Below are 22408 nucleotides of genomic sequence, written 5' to 3' on the forward strand. Positions count from 1 at the left end.
TTGATCGCTCGCTTGAGTCCGTCGTTCGTTATAACCAGTATACGAGCGTTCTAAGATCAAGAATATTTGTAGCGAATCTAGAGATCCCGTTATAATGGTTATCTTAAAAACTCGATACACGAAACGAATGCGAATACTAGACCAGAGGGCCTACCGTTCGACGTGTTGTCTCCCTGTCACACTTACGTACGAATGTACAAGTGTAACAGAGAGGAAACACGTCGAATGTAGTTCGCGGTAGGCCCTCTGGATCGATCCTCTTCAAAATGCAAACCGAGTTCAAGTTGCGTTCGCGTTCAGCTTAGGGAATAGTATATAATATTCGATACGTTCTGGACTCAAAGATCACTTACCAACTAGATGGAATATTAAATTAAGTAAACATTATGGACTCCATACAGGGCATACAGCATACTTATCACAGTGTAAAAAGTAACAGTGGACCGACGATGTTCGCGTAATTGCCGACACCGCACAATAAAACTGTAACCTTGTCACTGACTTTTACATTAACTGCCCAAAAAACTGCACATTTCAAATAAGGCATGCTATCCCTGTAAGTAGTACCGAGCTACTATCAGTGGCGATGTTTGCAGCTCGGGTGCGCGACTTACCCCTTGCCCCTCGCACCCCGCACGATTGCCCTGTCTAGATGGCTTCGTCGAATGACTGTATTGTTTTATAGACTGAGCTTTTAGGTTGGTGCTCTCGTTTTTGTTAGTATGTGCTAACGCTAATTTCAGTCGTGTCGGCGCTTAGCACCCCGGTGCGTGTGTACCTAAGTTCAATTTCATAAATAAACTTAGCTTAAGTAAAAAAGGGAGTGGCGCAGAAGAATTTTACGAGTGTATTGCGTCGTAAATGCAAGTGTTCGTATATTCTCTAATGGCTCCTCTACACGATGGGCCAACGCCGGCCAATCCAAGGGACGCATTTATGCGTTAGAGCGAGCAAGTGATATTGCTATCTCATTCTATCGTATGGCTGCGTCCCTTGGAGTGGCCGGCGTTGGCCCATCGTGTAGAGGAACCATAATGCGGAGTCTAGAGAAGGTAGGGTACTATTCTGGTGGTGTGACAAAATGAATTGTGATACAATCGTGCGGTATTGCATTTCGGATTGTGTATTCAGAGTCATAGCCGGAATATATCGTTTTGATTGCATAAGTCGTTCGGATTATGTCGGGTTGTAAAATATTAATGCGCTTGTAAAACGTAAAACTCACATTCCGCGAATATTATATGTAGTAGTGTAATAGCAATTCAATTTCAAATACATTATAGAGAGTTAATATATGTGTGTAGATAATAAATAATAAATAAATAAATATTATAGGACATTTTTACACAAATTGACTAAGCCCCACGGTATGCTCAAAAAGGTTTGTGTTGTGGGTACTCAGACAACGATATATACAATATATAAATACTTAAATACACAGAAAACAACCATGACTCAGGAACAAATATCTGTATCATAATACAAATAAATGCCCTTACCAGGATTCGAACCCGGGACCATCGGCTTCATAGGCAGGGTCACTAGCCACTAGGCCAGACCGGTCGTCGAAAAGCAGTGCATGTAAAGTTAATAATGTAAAACATGGAAGATTACTTAGTTTATCCCGTAGTCGAAATTGCCCCCCTGCACCTTATATAGTAATCTCATAAAAATAAAAACAATTATTTTGGATGCAGATGCCATGCCATTGGTATGATACCTTCTGTGCCTATTAAGCTACACGTTAGCAAGCGCAATAAGTATTGGTTTTATTTTTAAAGCCAAATCATTTACATAATTCAAAGACTATGCGACACATACTTTAAATACTCCTTTATTCTAGACAACTCCATACATACAGCAATAAGCTATAACTTTTATGCTGAAACTCAAGTCACGTGTATTAAAGGAATCACCACGTAGCCGCGTCGGATCGGATTCGTTCCGGGCCCGGTTCCCGAGGGAACGGGACGTCGGCGCGAATGTTAAGTCAGCTCACGAGTGTCAAGTTTACAGCTACAGTCGATGTGATCCTGACGTTGGAACTCTTTGAAAGAGACGTATTTATAATAGAAAACATGAAAACTTTCGTAAATAAGTCGAAACCAACCGACAATAGGCAGTGCGTAACAGACGAGCGTACCGTACAGGACCACGAACTTGGTCTGGTCAAAATATCTCTTTCCCGCTCTTACTAACAGAAGCGTCATTAACGGACGTAGCCACCTTACACACACAGACCGCCAGGCCAGACGGCAAGGCGACAGAACAGGCCGCGGAATGGACCAAGGTTGTAGTCCGGTATGCCCGTCTGTTACAGCTTTAAGTGTGCATAAACTTGTGTCAGACGCGTCGGACCAGATAGCGACTCACGGACGTAGCCACCTTACACACAATGGAACAGGCCGCGGATTGAACCAAGGATGCAGTCCGGTACGCCCATCTGTTACGGCTTTAAGTGTGCATAAACTTGTGTCAGACGCGTCGGACCAGATAGCGACTCATTACTACGTACCACGTATCGTTAGCCGCGTGTTTTTGTCAGTCTCGTTATTGCATTTAACGCTAGATTAGACGGCCGCCGACGCGTGATCAAGATGCCTCATTACTTATTACTTACACTGCTATCCGTTCTCCGCTATTGTTCTTGTTGCATTTCTTCAACTAAGCGGAAAAATTATATTTCTATTTGTGTTTTCTAAATATTAATATTTTACTTCCTCTTAACTATACTACTTTTTGTAAATACCGTTATTAAACAAGATTCCAACAATTTGCTTATAGGTAATTTACAAAGAAGCGAAGTCAATTAAGCCCGTGAAAGCTTTGAGGTTCTTTTAGCATCGCAATTAAGTTGCTAAGGAGCCATTTGGAAAAAAGTTGAAATAATGTCGCTTTACGTTTATGATTTCAATCAAAGCTATCACTGTACCGTGTTTATTCTAGAAATCCTCGTGTCTTGATTACATACCTGAAAAAGACAAAAACAATTATTAGTCACTTATCTTGGCAATAATTGGTAAAAGTGTTTAAGTATCTTTGTCAACAATTAGAGATATAGGGCATAATGTAAATCTGCAAAATTGTATACAAATAACTAAATTTTTTTATGTCAGATATTGATCGCTCCATGTCGAATAGCTTTATCTAGACTAGAGCAATTCGCTTAGCGCTGGCTTCGCGGTAGTGAATGTAGTGATGTTTAATGTATGAGACTCATAGGACTTTTGTATTTCAAACTCCATAATTTGGTATATGTTGACTTAACGTATTTATTACGATAGAGAATCAAATAAGCGTCTTATTTATCTATCTATCTTATGAAATCGGTATTCACTTGGTTTAATTTTCTTTGCGATTATAAAAAGAGCAGGAACTAAGATTCCTATATTACAGTGTACGCACACCACATCTAAGCTAATCTTTTCGGACAAGACCCGGATTTTTGTAGTCTCATTACACCCGGACGGCCTGAGGACTTTTACGACCGTGTAGCGTTGTAGGCTAACATTGTCGATCCCATAAAACGTAGTTTAGAACGATGATTTGTTTGTTACGGTAGTCTTATACAAAGTGGCTATTGTGTAGTTTATGGTTTATTTCTGCTGAGACAGTGACACTAAAACTAGGCAACGCTGGACTTCCGATTAAAATATAGTGGCCATAACACGTTACAGTTTTATGGGACTTAACCCTCTGATCGCCAAAAACGTCAACTGACGCGCACGGCTACATCATTATATCACCTTGCACTCTGATATGGTTCAGGTGCGCCGCACACGGTAGCCGTTGCTTAAAGTGGCACATTACGCTACACAATTTATTTTTGGAATTGTTTATGTTATTTCTACTCAGAATCACGAGCTCTTTCGATCTTAATAGGAGAAAAAAATGTCCCAAGGTTCCGTTCCCATTTTCATAGGCTTTGTATGACGGTAACGGAAGAAGGAACGAAAAATGTATGGACACTTTGGGTCACTTTTGTTCTCCTATCAGGATCGAAAGAGCTCGTTATTTTGAGTAGAAATAACATAAAAAATCCCAAATGTGAGAAGAAAGTGTAGTGGTTAACTTTAAAGAAGACGCTTACCACCATGTGGGCTTATTGGCCACTGTCGTAGTATAAAATCGTTGATCAACACGAAACTTCAATTTAATAAAGCCTGTATTAACAGCGTTATTAACTCTCCATAGCCATCGCGTGCTGTGGACTCCGATAATTATCGCCTAATGTCTTGCGACCGCAACCCCCGGATTAATCCGGTCACTAGGGTGCCCAATAAACCGGATATAGGCACTTAAACCCGGACAGAGTTAGTGCTCTGGTTTTAACTTACTGGATTAGAGGTTGTATTTAGTTCGGCGGTAATGTTATTTTGGTACGTACACATGTACATATGTGGGCAATGGGCACACCTATTTGGTATGGTTGTAAAACTTGCACAATGATGAACTAAAAACGTACATTCATACAAACAGACAGAATGAGACTTAATTTATCGTTTACCGTATAAAACACAAAGTTACAACAGCAACTTATTTCGGGTAAGTATCTTATATTTATGTAATAAATGCAAATACTCTTCTTTGTAATAAACTAATAGCAAGTAACTACTACTATTACTCATACGTATATCACTGACCCAATGAATATAAATAAATCATAATCAAACAACCATTGTTTAGCTAGCTCTGGCAAGTAGATATTTTAAAAGCTAATGCAACAAATCTAAAATGACTAATTTTATTAATATAACGGATAAACATACGGAATTTACCACAAAGAATAAAGTTACACATCAACCCTTTGCTTTTACATTTAATTTCCACGAACAATACTATGATTTAATCCACGGCATTTAAATTAAAAACAAAAGCCGGAAACGAATATCACGTCACAAACAGAAATCGGGTTTTATAACCGGCCATGCCCGAGAATTACCGGAATAACCGGGATTAACCTGGCCACCCTACACAGGTGGTGCGGGACGCAAATCCGTCATAAATAAATTTGATTTGACACTTGCAAACAGCTCCGTTAAACATTTTGGGGAAATAATTTGATAAATTTAAACTGTTTAGGGTTTCTTGCGGTTTGTGGTCGGGATTTTATGAGTGAAAAATAAATTATATGGATACCGTATCATTTACGTGGTGTTGAAGAAAATGGGAATTTGAGTGTAGGTAAATGAGTTAAATAAAACAATCGAGTTATTAAAAAACGTACTCGAATTGAAAATATTTGAAGTTAGAGTTAGATCAAGAAAAGTCTGCAACGAATTTGATATCACACGCAATGCAAGTGTTATTTTAAACGTAAAATTTCTATAAAATTATGACGTATAAATAACACTTGCACTACGTATGCTATCAAAATCGTTGCAGACTTTTCTTGGTCTAACTCTATTTTATTCATTGAAATATTTGAAATACTGGCTAGCTGACAAAACAAGTCCGAACCACGGCCATATGCTAAATAACGTCTGCCTTCCAAATTCAAACCGGCCGTTCCAACAAATCATATCCATAGCCAGTCAATTTCTTTTTTCGACGACTGGCCAGTGACAAAAGTTTTCTTTTTCTGCCGGCCATAAGTTCCGCACGTCGACAATGCCTTGGCAGCCGGCCAGGCAATCGATATAGGATACACCGCAAAACCATAGCCAAATCTCACAGATCTGATCTGATTTAAGATAATGATTTGGGTTGTTTATTGCTCAATGGTGTTTGAAAATTTGATATGATTGTTGAAAACTCGCTTATTGTTATGAAGAAAATCCTGCTATACGTTGGCAATATTTTTTTATAAGCTAGTTTCCATATTTTATTTCTTTAGACGCTATGTACTTATTACTATTTTAAATGATGAAGAATTTGATATTTCAATGTAGGTATGCATATTCATTGAATTTTGAACTGAATATAATTTAGAGTTATAATTTTTTATAAGCTCCACTATAAAATGCCATGACAATAATATCATTGACATTAACAGCTCCATATATACCTGACTTACATATATGTAAATTACATATATACATACAGGTACACATATATGTAAATAAATGTCTTTGCATGGTACTCATGGTAGTCGGCCACAGACGGTACAGCTCTTAATAGCTCATCAGCCTGAAGCATCTCACTCACATGTTGAGACATCCTCCGAGACTAGTGCTTAGCCAAATTTCCAGGCTATTAGATTGATGGCTGCCGTTGCTAGCATGTAGCATGTCTGCTAATGTGTTGCTAATGCACACCCCGAATGCATCCCGCGGGCAGGGCTTAAGTTATCGATGCATGCTGAATTACGGCTTGCTTAGAATTAGCTGTGAGGCTATTAGCTAAGTTCTCAAGGCTTTGTCTTTGGAACTGGTAGTGGTTTAGCTAAATTGCCTTGAGTATGAGTAGATCGCATTATGTCTAGTGACTGGACGAAATAATAAAAGTATCCTAAAAATCCTGAAGTTTCGTGGACGTTCATTACATGTAGCTTTATCGTAGCCATGAACGACCACGAAGAAGTATAGGTAAAACCGTTCAATTAATTCCTTATTATAAAACCTTACATGGGCCATTAGCCCCTTAACGCGCCACTGTAAATTGAAGCTACAGCATAACCCTCTCCTTGTCCAACTCCAAACTTTTAGCTAACTTCTATAATATAGAATTTAGTTGAGATTCCAAAAAACCCCTGACACTGGCCAAGTCCCTCGCAATCCTGACAAAGGAACAAAAATCCTGAAACGTCAGGGGAAATCCTGATGCATGGCAACCCTAGATTCAGTTGAGTGTCTACATAACCAAAACTTGCGAATTCTAATATGTCTCGGTTTAGGTTCTTTATAACAAGCTTTTATTAGGTCGACCTGTATATATGTAACTATGTAATGGAATCTTGCAAGTTAAATTTGATCCACTTCCCGGTTTCCGATTGAGCTGAAATTTTGCATGCATGTATAAATCGGATGACAATGCAATATTTTGGTACCATCGAGCTGATCTGATGGAGACAGGAGGTGGCCATAGGAACTCTGTGATGAAACAACGCAACCAAATTGTGTTAGGGGTTTTTAGAGTTGTCTCGATGAGTATTAGTTGTCTGTCGTAAGAAAAGCACAGTCAGCGATTAAAGCTTGTACGAAAAATGAAATTTTTGCCAAAAACTTATTGATAAGGCAGTCATACTTTTGGCTGAAATACCCGTGTTCTGATGAACGGGATGGGGGTCGTCTGATGGACGTTGGGTCGTAACATTACTTATAAACTTCGATGATTTGCTAGTTATTTATTAGCACTTTATTTGTACTTCGTGTATACGCTTTGTGGGTCGGCTGAGTTAGTGCGAGCGTTATTTGACCATTAATGTTTAATGGGTTGAGGTCGAAGATGGACGGAATATTTGCTCTTTGACTTGTAATGTTTTCAGATCTTACCTCATTTATAACTAAAAGGCATTCTCGGAAGAATTTAAATATAAAAAACAGGCGTATTCGTACTTATATTTTAATTATCAAAAAAGGTACGGTACCAGTTCTTACAACATTAATTACAATTATAGTATCAATACCCGTCTTCTTTTTGTTGTTGCTTGAGTTATTTCTTGCATTTGTCAAAATATTTTGTCTCAGAACTGTGAGATGCAATAATATTTTCACCTGAATGAAAAAAATCAAGTTAATTTTCAGCCATAAGTAAAGTGTTTTTACTGTAATAATTGTAATAAAAATGGTAACCTAAAATAACAGCGCGCAAAAATGTGTTCTTAAAAATGAGTTTCTTCCATAATAAATAAACAATTTCTATGTGGGCAGAGTACACTGCGTAAAATAAAGCTCGCTACTCACTGTGGCGCCCTAGATGGGGAAGTGGGCAAGTGGTAAAAAGGGGGAAGTTGCAGTTAAGTAGCCTCGATGGACGGGCACCGCCCACGCGACTCCGACACGCCTAACAACACTTTAGTTAATATGTGAGTCACACGAACGTTGCCGCCACCATACAATCGAAAGGACATTTTGAAATAACATGAAAATTCAAGTGACATATATTATACATTACCTACGTCTGGTAACAGTTTGCAACAAATAAATGATGATTATACCGGGTGTTTCCTGTAACAGGAGCAATAAATTAAACAGTAGGCTGTTGTACAGGACAAACTGACCAACATTTGTTCAGCGACTTATAAAAATAAGGCATGTTTTGATTTTAATTATACTTTTAAGTTTATTCGAAGACGCAATGTTTTGCAAATTTTGTTGTTTAAAGCTTGATAAGCAACGTCAAACTAACTGATGTCAGCGTACATGGAAGGCAATATTTATTTTGTATGAAAAAAAAAAGAAGTCTAAAAGATTTATAATTTTTAAAAGTTTTATAGTTAGAGGAGTTTATAATATATGTTTTAATTATTTGCTTGTGTTACAGGCAATACCCGGTATATGGTTTTCGTATATTGTTAATATACAGAGAAATTAGAGGAGTATATTTCTTGTTTCTGTTATTATGGAAGAACCACGATTATTAACCATACGACTCTTATAAAAAATGTAAACTGAAGAAGTAATTCTAATTCGTAGCCGGAAGATACTGACTTTCTACAAAATAAATAATGTAATTATGGTAATGTAAAACCAAAAAAGGCAACGATGTTGTATTGTATTTTTTTTGCTAAGAGTATAATTATATTTTAATAGCTTCAGTCTCTTATGTATTGTGACTATGAGTATTATAAAATCATTATATTCCAAATCTTATTCATAAAGCTTTACAAGACTCTATTAGTTTATTTAAATACCTTAATTTCCATCATATTCTTACAATGTCTTGACGTATGTAGTCAAAATGACCGACAAACGTTTAAATAGCTAATGCGATTGTGTATTGCTGTTAATTTTCAATCCATGGAAAGCAATAATACAAGTCCTGCACCTATCTCAGCACTTAAGGTGGCCACTGACGAGCCTTCCAACAGTCCAAATAGCGTGGCTGCAATCCAAAATCGGTCCGTGAATGTCAAAAACCTACAATGTTTAATATTAGGATGCCGTCCATTTGGATGAATCCATTGTTACGGCATCCATTTGGAAGGCTCGTCAGTGGCCTTCTTTATACCGACAGTTCAAACTAAAGCATGTAGTAACCCTATAAACTACAAAGTAGGGAAGTATGCCAAACTGACCATCCTTCACCATGGGCATTAACATCTCAAAGGCACTCAAAACTTGATCCCTACGCGCACCGACCAAAACTTAAGTTAACACTTCAAATTCCGGCAGACTATTATTTCGCCATAAATCAACCCTTCCTGCGTCCTATCATGGATACACGAGCCAATCTAGAGTGATTAATTGAATAATCAGGGGTTCTCGCAAGTAATTTTAATGATTTATCACTTCGCTAGTGGAGCCTTGTCAATGCTGCTGCTTTTGAAGACGGAGGGAATAAATTAATCATAGCTAAGGATGTTTAGTGACCTTATTAAAACGATCAGAAGCATATATCTTTAATATATATAAAACGGGTATGTTTTCATACATAATTATTCGTCTACAGTATAGTTATTCGTTTATTCGTCTTACGTCTTAAAATAATAGACATTTGCTCATATTTAACTAATTTATCCTCGATGTCCACTACATCTGAGCCCACATATAACTTGATCGGCTATTTCTTGCTTTGTAATACTAATAACACTACAGCAACGATGACAAAATATTAAACATTAATCGTATACTTAATAATTATCTAACACTATATAAATATACTATTATACGGGTTCCCTTAGTTTCCCATAAAGTTTTAAGTCATAATGTATTGTTAGTCATACTATCGTTAGTCACAACATTGAAACCGTTAACTTTTCAGGATTTTCGTAAGGTTCAAATTGTATAGATCGGATAGGTTAGGTTTGTTTTATGGCAATCCTGAAAAGTTACTCGTTTCTGAGAAAAACCAATTATGACTAACGAAAATTCGGACAAACAATACATTATGACTTAACTATTTGGGAAACAATAGAGACCCCAATTATACACATACGTATACCTACTTGTTCTTTGTAAAGCCCATTTCGGCCTAAAATGGCGCCCAAACGATAGCCACAATGTCAATAACAGCGTTTACAAAGGCCCCCAATTCCGCGAATCAATTTCAAAACCTTTAATTGCCCTACGGCTTGAGTATTGAGAGGTAAGGCGATTGATTCCCAGGCTTTTTGATGTCCCTTCCTCCCCCTTAAGAAAATAATCACGAGAAAAGCACGACAAAAGAATTTAATTGATTCGAAGAAGGAATGTCCCCTTGCGTTGGAAGAAATTTCCAAACGGTATTCTGCCTTTGGGTATTGAAATACTTCCTTGCCATTTTGTGAGTGTTCTTTTTTACTTGATTTGTTTTTTTTTTATTACGGTTACAATCAGTTTGGGATTGAGGTAGCGTTACTACTGTTGCAACGTTGCTGCTGCAGTGTTGACGCGGGTGGTGTCACTATCAATCACATATTTAACCAGCGACCCGCCCCGGCTTCGCACAGGTCTACAAATACAAATAAACCTTTCTCAAGAATCTAATCTGTTGATAGGCGAAAACTGCATGAAAATCCGTTCAGTAGTTTTTGAGTGTATCGCAAACAAACTCACAAACATACAAACCATACCACCATAGCTAGGTCCCCTAGACCCAATATAGGGTGGAAAGATTTGGCAAGCAGAGGCCGTGGTTCAAGTCTCTACCAGGACGATTTTAAATTTATTTTTGCTCTTTCTCTCTTTCGTTACTGGGCCCGCTAGCCCCTTAGCTCCTTATAGTGGTTACTAGGGGTTTCTAAAAAACCGGGCAAGTGCGAGTCGAACTCGCGCACGAAGGGTTCCGTACCTACCATAAAGCAAAAAAAAAACGGAAAAAAAAGCAAAAAGAAAACGGTCACCCATCCAAGTACTGACCACGCCCGACGTTGCTTAACTTTGGTCAAAAATCACGTTTGCTGTATGGGAGCCCCACTTAAATCTTTATTTTATTCTGTTTTTAGTATTTGTTGTTATAGCGGCAACAGAAATACATCATCTGTGAAAATTTCAACTGTCTAGCTATCACGGTTCGTGAGATACAGCCTGGTGACAGACAGACGGACGGACGGACGGACAGCGAAGTCTTAGTAATAGGGTCCCGTTTTACCCTTTGGGTACGGAACCCTAAAAACCCTGTAACTCGCCAAATCTCAACGCAATCTTGACATGTAGCAACCCTACCTTTATGTAAGACCGCTGCATATATAGTGCAGCTACTCTGTGGGTAGCGGACGCGACTGATGGAACAATTGCATCGGGATTGGTATAAATGATATGCTAATACGCATGTCCCGTTTGACGGCTTAATGCTGACTTATGAGCGTCCATTTCAATCCGATTTTGACAAGTCCAATGTCAAACTTGAAACATAGGTATGTATTAAATAAATCCCTGTTGCATTATCATCAGGTCAGGACTCAACGCACGGCTAACTACTTCTGGATGCTCTATGAGTTATTGTATAAATATTGGTACCGGAGATACGAAAACTTTAGCTTATTATATTAAATCTTGAAATAAAAGAAAATTACATAGAAAATATGGAAGTGCAAAAAATCTTCAGGTACATTAGGTAGGTAGGTATATATTTATTTTACTCATGCTAACGATGTAACCCGTCTACATCGACCAAAAAACATGTTGAACACTAATTTCTCGGATAAGATAGGAATGGACTTATTCACTTAGATCTGTAAAACGTCGATTCTAATAAGCGGGTGGGCGGTGCATTTAACTCGCGATCTGTCCGAGCCCCGCTCATCCGTTTAAAACTTCCACTACGGCCAAGGAGACACGTTTAAAGCGCCCGTAATCAAATTTCACTCCAGTCTTTAAGGGTTTAAGCCGACAACTTTGAGCCCCCTAATAAATTATATTGCCGACAAAACTGCTCCCGAGTGCGACACAGTTCGTTGGCTCATCTAATTGGTCCGAATTTGAGCCGTCCCGACTTATAATTGGGCCGAATCCGGGCCTTATTCGACTCGAAATTAGCCGAAACTCCCCGGGATTAGGAGTGCCGAGACCGCAGCACTAATGTGCCTTTAGTCAAACATACGTAATAAGTCGGTCTCGTAAACTTAATGAAGATCCGTTTCGGAAGACGCAAACCAAATTTGGAAACAAGTTCCGGGGTTTTGACTTAAACTCGACGAAGGCGCCGTTTGAATACAGTAAATTCTTGCTTAATTAACGCGCCTATCGCGGAGCGCCTTTTCCACCCGAGGGCGTTAATGTAACTTCGTCTTATGTGCTTTTCCGCCCGTCAGCGAATTTCCCCTTCATTATACGTGTGTTTACCTGAGAACCAGCAAAAACTTGGTAGAACCGTCTACATAGTCGCCGTTTGTTCTACGAATTTCCGACGAAGCGAATTCCCCAAGATTCTCAATTAAAGCTGCGACACTCCGTCGAAGTTCGCCGCGAACTTCCAAATCTTGGCGCCGCTGAAAGAATTCCGCTCTAATTAGTACAAGTTTATGCATTCGGAGGTAACGAACTAACTTGAGGTAGTCGGCGCCAACTTTTAATTACTGGTACATCGGCGATGGCGTCAATCAGGTCGTTCGCGCGATAAATCCGCGCGGCCATTATTTCGAGATTACCGGCGGCTGCCGGCCGGTACGTTTTTGCTTATCACTCTTTCCCCCGGTGAATTAATCGCAGCGTTTAATGCTCACCGCGAGCGGCGTTCGTGACTGCGCTCAGATGGAATCTTCATAAAGGAGCCACAACTCGTCGACCTTTTTAATAAGCAAAATCTCGCTCGCAGCCCGTCTCGTCGGGCCGTCTAAGAATTCCAATTGAGTTCCGTGACCGGCGGGAATAATAAAACAATTCGTAATGAAATGCGCTCGCGGATTCTCGTATTTGCTTAATATTTTGAAACGGCTCGCGCCGGCGGAGTCGTGTCGGGGAGCTTATTTCATGTAAATCGCGATATCGCGTCGGCCGGTGCGGCGGCGGGCGCGGTAATTCAGAGCGCGATAATGGGTCGCGGGTCACAACCCTATCTGCGCGTAGTAAACCGTTCCGCTGCAGATGTACTTAAGTTAAACCTGGGCGATTAAAAATGATTATCCCTCCCAAGGCGGGATGCATCCGTGAGATTGCGCCTCGCGGTCGACTCGCGAGTTTGTGATTGCAATTGCTTATTGAGCGCATCAAGTAGCAACCCACAACTGTAAGTATATTCTTAAAATTCGTGTGTGTAAGTAGGTAAAGATTCTTACCCGCGGGCAAACAGTAAATACAATTTTGCAGGGACCTGTTGTAGATTCAAGTTACTGTTACTGTACTGTTAATTAATAACCTAGCGTTCTCCAATTAATGTATAACTATTACACGAATATCGAAGGCACAGTTAGACTGGCTCGCCTAAGAGTGCGACTTGTTGCGCACGGTTACCCAGAAATATTCGCGCAGCTAGTTATTATATCGATTACTAGATCCACGCTACAATCCGGGTAAGTAAGCCTTTCGCAATATTCTCGGATTGGATCTTGGAGCAATTTGCCGTAATTGTTGCTGAGAAGCAACAGGAAGGGGTAAAAATGTAATTAGCGCTCTAGAGCTTTGACTGCAATATTTACGCGTCGAAACTGCTAATTAGAAATAGAAACTGGCACTTAATGGATACCTACCTACTGATAAACTTTTTTTGTTCAGTTTTAATCTCTGTGGATGGAATGAATATTTATATTGCTCGGTATTAACTACATCGGAGGTTTTATTTTCATACATATTTGGTTTTAGAACCTTGTCTAACTTATAAAGAATAATTTCATGAAACCATGGCAATCTGAACAGGTCCGGTCCGAGGACTCCGATATTTCAGTTTTCTATAAAACCTGTGAAATTAACTGTCCCGGACCCGAACTGAACTAGCGTGAGTCATCCTTAATGTAAAAATCACCGAGAATTACTCATACCTTCAATATAATAAAGCGTAATATATATGCTACATGTATTTATTATCTAACAGGAGCGTTCCAGGAAAGTACACAGGGGAGCTTGGCAGCAGACATAACAATGTAGTCACGGTGCGCACTAAGCACAATGCAGCGTATTCATTGTGACGAATAACTTCCGGAAATATTATACTAATAGACGGGGCCGTACCGTAGATGTGCTGAGTATACTATCGCACTCTCATCCCGATACTTACAGGCAAGATAAATATTGGATTATATAGTAGCTACTAGGTATATTGATGATTGGTTATCTTTTATTTGTTGAAAACGTTAAACAAAATAAACTGTCAGTCGTGATGGAAAATTCGAGTATTGTACTATTTTTGAAATTATTTATGCGAAAGAGAATACCGTCACAGGAGTTAGTATTTGTATGTATGTGGGTCTCGTTTGAAGAATTCCCCAACACATATACGTTTTGTTACACTTGATATGTTCCTGCATCGGCCAAATGTTTCTGTGTAGCCGAACCGTTGACTGGTAGAGAATGCCTTGAAGAATTTCCTTTGAAGCCAAGTTGAAAAGTCAAGTCTTAAAACACAATCAAATCAGCCATATTGTAAGTAATTTCTTGTTCCTTGCTCCTATAAAAAATATTTTTTTCCAAATCTTTTGGCTCTTTTTTTTTGTCGGATAATAGGATGGTTAATAATGTCATAACAGAGAGTTGTTAATACTGTAACCGCTGGATTATTTACATTTGATGTTACTCAAATTCTAACCGGTCTTTTGAAACCCAGCTCATGTAGTGATCCTGTTTGCAGATATCAACTGCCAATATCAGATATTGCTGATGCTGTCCGTTCTAAACTGAACGGAATCAGGTCACGACAAGACCTGTCGGTGCGACGTGAGGACGTTTCTGAGCAGACTGGGGTATCGGGAAACAAACGTATCTGTTTTGAGCGAAATGGCAACCGATCTTCAGTTTTCGACTGAAGTACACCATTCTATACATTCAATTTTAACTAAAATTTCACTTAACCCACAGATCTAAACGTAAAGTTGATTGAAGTGTACAAAGGGAAGCCATCATTTATAAGAATATTTCATGAGTGCAAAAGAGGCAGTCTCCGAATGAAAAAATGTTAACACTAAACTCCAAAACGAAAGGTTAGCGGGCTGGAAACTATGAAAATCTGTATTCAGGAGATACGGTGGACGATTATACCTTGGAAAGTACTGTTACATAAGCAAATAATTTACGAAATCACATACATATTAATACCTCTGAATTCAATACTTCCAATGACTCTTGACATTCCATTTTTTATTTGACAGGCAATCTAGTCTAAATGTCAAGTTATATCTAAGTACCTACACAAAAAATTTACTGGCAAAAGAATGTCAAAACATGTCCCGTGTAGGGGTCCGTTTTAAATCGCTTGTTACTCGAATTCAAAAGTCTGACTACTATATTGCATTGTACCTTAATGATGTTATATGTATTAAAATATTTTTCAGATACATATTTCGTTGATATTGATAGTAACAAAAAATCTCATTTGTGGTACAAACTTTCAGAAAAAATCCAACTGCATGCATTTAATTCAATAAAATTTTATAACTCCCCGACACGCTCCACGCTTTTAACTTTATCAGAGCGCTACACACTAAAACCGTTTTCATACACCACACAAAGCCGGGCTAAACGGATGGCACATTAAAAAAACCGGTAAATCCCGAAGAAATATTGCCTATTTTTGCTGGTCGACAACTCGTAATCACATTTGCTTTTGTTCGTTTCGGCCCTTTCATTCGCTTAATCGCGTTATTCGGGGCTGCGGCCGCGGAGCAATCTTCGAGATTGCGCGCGAGTTGCGGGAGAGAGCGGTGGCGGTAGCGGGAGCGGGAAATAGAAATTGAAAACGCAGTGGTAATTTTATGTAATCTTATAATATCACTCTCTCTCTCTTCTCCTAGCCGATTTCGCCCAGAGACTGCATCATATTCCTTAGGTGCGGGAACTAAGCAAGCCGCGTAGTAAACATGCCAATCGCTTAAATACGCTCCGTAGCGATCGCAATGCAACTGTCACTGTCGCACTAATATGGAAGAGTGATAGAGAGACACAAAGCGTTCCGTTGTCGTAGCGATAGCGATTGTCACCTTGGCTAAGCCGGCTGATCCACTCGCTCGTGCGCCCTCATGTGACTGCAATAGCCAATCTTAGTCTGCAGTAGTCGTCCGCACCGAGGGCATGCCAAAACAGCCTACGTAGTGATGGTCTGGCCGTCAGAGCATCTTGCTTATTGTCAATGGCTGCTGTTTTACTTTCTACCTCACTTAAGAAAGTTCCAATTTCCAATTCACACATCGAAAACTTAAAAATATTTACCGCGACATTTGTTAACTTAAACCAACCGCCTACCGCCGAACATGAAACAGACGGGGAAGGAAGGAAGTCGGCAAAGACGAGATAGTTATACCGTATGTATGTATGTATGTCTGTACGTGTAGTTTGAAATAGGTAATTCGTTCGTTAACACAGCTTCGTTTGGCCGCTATTGAGGATCAGTTAGTCGTATCTGGAAATAAATATGGTTAGTTTTTGCTTGTGGATTTCGTTCGATAATTTCTGGTTTAGAAATTGTGCTTAATTCACTGTAGAACGGTTTACCTACCCTACCTATAAAAAGGTCTCCTGTTGCATTCTAATTTGAACTTTGTGTTGACAAAATAAAATTTAATTTTGTTTGGCAAGGTTTGACGTATGGGCGGCTGGAGGATAACAACGCTATTTCTGCGGTATTAGTTAAATATATTCAAGGGTAGGTACTAAAGGATGACTTACGCTAGAACGATCTGGGTTCGGGCCGCGTTGTCCAACACTTAGGTAGTTTTCTATAATTTTTATAGAAAGCATCATATGATCACCGATCACGCATTCATACTTAGAGAACGAAGTATCGGAACCCTCGATTTGGATCACTGGATACAATAATTATAGCAGAAAATGATTATATTTTCTCTATATTCGACGTTTACCAACGCTAATAGGCCTATTCGGATTTAGAGATAATCACAACATCTAGAGACGATTTAGAGATCAACTAGATCTACAGTAGATATCGACTAGATGTGACTTGGATATCTAAGTCATAACTTGTCGAAATCGTTCAAGAGGACCTCCAGAATCGCGGAAACGTCAAATTTGACATATCTATATCTATCTTACAAATATCTTTAAATTATCCATATCGTAACTTGTTGAAGTCTAGTAGAAATCTAATTCATTTTCCGAATTGAGCCGTAAGTATGAACTATGTATGACTATAACGCGAAAGTGTTGAAACTGATTGTCCCAACTACTGTACCCAGTACATACTTGTTATATCTTAAGGGCAATCCCTTTACAGATGATAATTACACGAACTTCAACCCTATTGCTCAAACATATTAAATATATTAAGAACGGGTCACTCACGTATTTTAAGTCGAAAAACGCTCGACATGTTTCACTCCGTACCGAGGAGTGTCATCAGGAGCTTGCGTTTACGGTGACGGACCGGCGCAGACTGCGGGCCGCGGCTCTCCGCGCCCGATGACTCGGCGCAGGCGCCGGTGGCGGCAGGGGGAGCGAGAAACTACCCTCGTTTATGGCATTATTGTCAAATGATGGGTTGCACACAACACTCACTACGTCATTCGCTAATGGTTCGTCCACACTGTCCACCGACGTAGTACCCAAAACAGTTTTCCAGCTTGTAGGACCAACCACAATCACGGTTTTTCGACTTAAAATACGTGAGTGACCCGTTCTTTATATATTTAATATGTCTGTGTCTCACGGAAGTTTTCCTATTGCTCAAACTTTAAAGCTCTTATCAAATGCGAATCCTGCGTACGCGAACTTTTCTATTGTGAAGCTTACGTTTGTTTCGTTTCTGCTCCGGCGATTCTTTTCCAACTGCGAGCATATTAGCGTTTAATAATATGAATATTAGTTGAGGAAAGAAATGGGAATAATTCCAAACGAGTTTGTCTTTGTGCAATTGTGCAATGCGATAAATACAATTGTCCAAGGAATTGGATAAAGTATTTACTTATTATTGCAGAAGATCTGGGTACAGATGTAGTGCATAATTATTTTCACGGAAACGTACGAACGTGTCTTGCTATTTCAGTCAGTCTCGGTACTAAGGTTGACTCAAGTAGCACGACAAATACGAACGTTTCCGAGAAAATACGATGGAAAACAATTATGCACTAGATACATCTGGAACATTTACATGAAGCGATAATAATGTTTCATAAAGTAATTTCCAATTCTTTGGCTCTATGATGAACATCCTTCACTGTTTGGGGTTTGGGAAAAATTATATCAACTCACAGTTATATTTTTTTCTTAGCTGTATACCTACTTGAGTTTGTTATACATTTATATATCCGAATATCCGGTATCCGGCCGCCGAATATTCGGCCAGCGGAACAATTACCTACATTTCGGTTTTTCAGGTGCGCATTCTGCAGGTTTGACCTGTTTCCTAGTGAACGTTCGCGCGGACACATTTCTAGGTTCGAAATGAGAGCGTGTGCAAGTCAGTAGAATGTTTAATTTGTTTTAAAATAATAAACAAGTACGATTATGACCGTGACTGTTTCTTAAATACAATTTGTTTACTCCGAAATCAAGCAATGTTACTATCCGGTATCCGGCCGGATAGTGGTCACTATCCGGTATCCGGCCGGATAGTAGTCACTATCCGGTATCCGGCCGGATATTAAAATAATGGCCGGGTAGGCCGGATACCGGATAGTAACCGAATATCCGGTGCATCTCTAAGGAGCACGTATGCATTAGGTACAGCTAGTACACTCTATACTTATGCACGTACTTATTAGATGTTTCTCAGTAGTTCAGCGTATTAGCGAGGCCGTAATGACGTCACAACCTTATCGTGTTTACACTTCGCATCCTGTAAGGTGAGTGTACAGATTATCAACCACACTTTAAGACCCTTAATACAAAGGAATAAGGTATAATTTTGGTTAAACAAATGTGACTCACAAGGTATAACTGGGTTAGATTGCAGGTAATTAAGTGAAACTGAGACATGCGGCGCGATTCGAAAAGTGAATTAGAGATTAACTAGATACGATATAGTAAAGATATGTGACGACCCACGGATAAAGGTTGGCGCTTATGATTATTAACGTCGCTCCAATATTATTGTGGTACCGGTACCTTTTGTCGTGGAACGTCACATAACTTTACTATTGCATATCTAGTGAATCTCTAATTAATTTCCCGAATCGCGGCGCCAGCCGCCATAAGGTACCTTTTGCTGTGGAGCGTCACATATCTTTACTATTTCATATCTAGTGCATCTCTTATTCATTTCCCGAATCGAGCCGTTGGTCAGGTTATCTTGGATTATATTTGATACGCTCCATTAACATATATGTACCTAAAGAGCCTATAAATGAGTAAATAATCTTCATACCTTTACTAATCTGTATAAAAAGTGCATAAGTGCTGTATAAGAAGCAGTGGTGGCCGAGTGGATATGACGTCTGACTTTCAATCCGGAGGTCGGGGGTTCAAATCCTGGCTCGTACCAATGAGTTTTTCGGAACTTATGTACGAAATATCATTTGATATATTTACCACTAGCTTTTCGGTGAAGGAAAACATCGTGAGGAAACCTGCATACATCTGCGAAGAAATTCAAAGGTGTATGTGAAGTCCCCAATCCGCATTGGGCTAGCGTGGGGACTATAGCCCAAGCCCTCTCACGCATGAGAGGAGGCCTGTGCTCAGCAGTGGGACGTATATAGGCTGAAATGATGATGATGATGATGATAAAAAGTGTCCCAATGTTACTTTCATTTTGTTACCATTTTTGACGGACTTTGTATGACGGGTTGGGTTCGACGACGGTGCCGCCCTTCCACATCGATTGAAACCATTTTTCTACCCTACCCATATATGTATACCTAACCCTTTGCCTATGCATTAATTATGATTGTTGTAATAAATGATTTATTTTTCTTCTTTGTATGACGGTAACGGAATGGAAACAAAAAATGTGTAGAATTTTTAGAACACTTTTTTTTCCTTTTAGGATCGAAAAATAACATAAAAATGTCCAATTACACGTAAATGCCTGAATAACCGAGAAAAGCGGGAAGAAAGACATAACTAACATAGCAATAACAGAACTGTGAAACTACAGTAATTAGTTTCAAGAGCCTCATACAAAGTAAAATCTTGAACCTCATTCCGCTCTCGCAGTTTAATTAAACTATACTACACACCTACATACTAACATGAAGAACGACTCAATGAAATTAATTAACTGCGGTATAGATAAAAAATATTAAGTTAGCTACATGAACATGCTTTGTAATTAATTTAACTAACGTTATGCAATCAACGTCGAATAAATTAAAAACATGATTTGAATGTTACAAAGAATGCAACACGGAAGTCGAGATATTGTCTAACATAATTGTTTGAAGAAAATATTAATGAGTTAAAAACCCAGGCAGAACAGATATTATCAAAGCCCCATTGTCTAACATGAAATTTAAAAACACAACATTCCAAACTTGAAATGCAAACAATCGAACTGGCTGAATAAAAAACTTAAGTTTTAAGTCGTTCTAAATTCGAATGCTACGCCCACACCATGAGCTCATCGAATAGTGTTGCGCGCAATCTAAATCGATTATATGAATCAGATCGACTATTCGGTCTTAAATATAATAGTTTGCGACTTCGCGTGCTTGATCAACACAATTCATCGTGAATTATGGGACTTTGTCTCGTTGCGGTTTGTTTATAGGCGTTCGTGTTGAATACGACTGGGAATTATATTTTATCTATATTTGGTGTTGATGGTGTAGAGCTCCGTTATTTATGTTCACTGGTCACAGCATTTTGCATTGTACGTGGGTTTAGGTTCGTTAAAAGAGTAAGCGTGATATATTTTACCTCAATCGTTTTTCGTAAAGCTTCCGTTCGGATATTGCCCATTTAAGCAATATAAATTATTCAATTGATAACTATAAAAACTGTTCTTAATAATTTTATCGCTTCCTGTATTCAAGCCAGCTAAGTCGATGATAACTTAGTGGATGACATCATCGTCGTAGCGTCGATTTTTTGTCCTTCAACCGGTTCTGATTTGTCATCATATGGCAATACAGCTGCTTAACACGTTAATCAAGAAGTACTCGATTAATAACTTTGATGTCTAATGCAGAAGGCTCAAAATGTAATAAGCGTGCGTTCGTCTCTAGATAAGGTAAGAAATGTGACAACGAATCAAATGCGAATTAGCATTTTAGCACGGCGCTTCTGTTGACAGCTGCTCCGTTTTTCGTATCCTAACCGCTTTATTATAATGCAATAAAGCTGATTATTGAATAATTAACTGCAAGAGAATATTGTTAGCTTTTCATTTAGCAGTTACGGTTTTGAGACCGGTTTTTGTAAACCCCTAATGACCATGTAAGTGTTGAAAAGCTTTGAGTTTTTGCGAACAGAAAACATGTTACGTGCGAATTCCGTGGTGTGTATTTGTTAATGAGCGAATGCAAACATTAGGTAATACATTTCCGATTTTGACGTTAAGTGAAATGTACATCCAGTAGCAAAAGTGCATGGTCACTGCAGATATAAAATTTAAGTCTATTACTCCTACTACTCACTAGCTTACTCTAACGTATTAAAAATTTCGTATTACATTTTCATTAAGAAATAACAGTGTTATGTAACAAACGCGATTAAAAAATGGTTCCCATTTTTACCATGGAACACTGAAAATGCTAAAAGTATTATTTTAAACAAAATAGCAGCTCTTTAGAATGTAGATGAATGCAGAACCGCGTGCGTGGGCCAACACTAATGACGTTACGGCGGCCATTTTAATATTTTTCGCGGGAAAAACTAGTTTTAACAATTAACTTTAGCAACCTCATAACACGTTTATAGACTTCACTAGAATTTCAACTTTAACATCCACGTTGTAAAGTTGTGATTTCTCTGAACTAGTTTGATAGATACGAGTCTGGTGTAATTTTGCGTTTGTATTGTATATTCTTTGTTCCTATGGGGCTTGCATTATAAGCTTTTAAACAGCACTATGTTTTCTGAATATTTCTTTTAACGTGCGTTCCGTTTCACGTAAAAGCTCCTTTTAGAAACTGTATCTGATTACTTTATACTTTTGTTGGGGAGTTTTAATGTTACCGGGAGATTAAAAATACAATAGATAAATCTATCCATCCTCCCATAAATATACGGCTCGATTCGGGAAACGAATTAGAGATTAACTAGATGATATAGTAAAGATATGTGACGTTCCACGGCAAAAGGTACCTTATGGCGGCTGGCGCTTACGTCGCATAGCGCCGCAATAA

The 22408-nt window shown here is 38.9% G+C and overlaps 1 protein-coding gene across 1 annotated transcript in view; it reads right to left on the minus strand.

The window, feature by feature from the left end:
* Positions 1-22408, minus strand: part of LOC134664055 (leucine-rich repeat neuronal protein 1-like) — a 346981-nt gene that overhangs the window by 215549 nt on the left and 109024 nt on the right. The gene's annotated exons all lie outside the window — the stretch shown is intronic.

The sequence above is a fragment of the Cydia fagiglandana genome, chromosome 4 (genome assembly GCF_963556715.1).
Source record: "Cydia fagiglandana chromosome 4, ilCydFagi1.1, whole genome shotgun sequence".
Taxonomy (NCBI): domain Eukaryota; kingdom Metazoa; phylum Arthropoda; class Insecta; order Lepidoptera; family Tortricidae; genus Cydia; species Cydia fagiglandana.